This window comes from Empidonax traillii, unplaced genomic scaffold (genome assembly GCF_003031625.1).
Source record: "Empidonax traillii isolate 1590-97213 ecotype Southwest subspecies unplaced genomic scaffold, ASM303162v1 scaffold903:size462939, whole genome shotgun sequence".
Lineage (NCBI taxonomy): Eukaryota > Metazoa > Chordata > Aves > Passeriformes > Tyrannidae > Empidonax > Empidonax traillii.
Window position 1 is genome coordinate 449,215 of NW_020956096.1, and position 1,045 is coordinate 450,259.

Below are 1,045 nucleotides of genomic sequence, written 5' to 3' on the forward strand. Positions count from 1 at the left end.
AGTGCTGTGTCCAATGCTGGGCTGAGGGAGCTGGGGCTGCTCAGCCTCCAGAGGAGACACCGAGAGGGGACCTGCCCAGGGTGTGTCAGGGGCTGCAGGGAGGGGGCAGAGGATGGACCAGGCTCTGCTTGGGGACCCAGCCATGGGACATGAGGAACGGGCAGAAACTGCAACACAGGAAATTTCATCCGAACATGAGCAAGAACTTTCCTCTGCACTGGAAGAGATTGCCCACACCGTGGACATTCCAGAACCCTCTGGATGCAATCCTGCGCCATCCCATCATGGGATGACCTTGCTTAAGCAGGGAGGTTGGACCAGGTGACCCACTGCGATGCCTTCCAACCTGAACCATTCTGTGTGTGAAAACAGTGTACTTCCCTCTTTCTAATCGAGTGAATGTTCCCTGAAGGTACCTGACATTAAACTGTGTGAAAATAGTGATCACAGCACTTTTTCTCCCCAGTCTGTATTCTGCCAACACAATCATCTTTAACCACAACAGAAAAATAAGCTAACACTGTTATTTTGCATCACGATTCATTTCCATAATGAAAAGTCGTTGCTATTCTTTGATCTGTAGCAGATCTAATAAAATAGCACCTTCTTCAGTAAATGAAATTGGCCACTAAATAAATCTGAATTACTAAGTAAACTTGAATTACTCTTCCTGCCCATGAGCTCTGAACAACATTTTGTGTATCTGCCCCTTTGCCTTGAACAGACTGTACTGATTCTCTCAAATAGCTTAGGCATCTCCAGAAGACTTTTGAAGTTATAATGCCCTGGCTCACTGTTCACAGCAGTGCCTTCCTCACCAAGAAGTCTCTCTTGATTCCTGGGCAGGGACCATCATTGACATCAGGGTCTCCTCTGCACTGAAGGCTTCGTGCTGGAGCTCCCACCTGACCCAGGACGTGCTCTGGGACACAGTAGGGCACTGGCACTGTGAGATCCATGTCTCAGGAATGAAGAACATTAACAGCTGCTGGCATAAAGTGACACAGCCTCTCAGAGCTGCCACGAAAACTGTCATCTCAAGGGC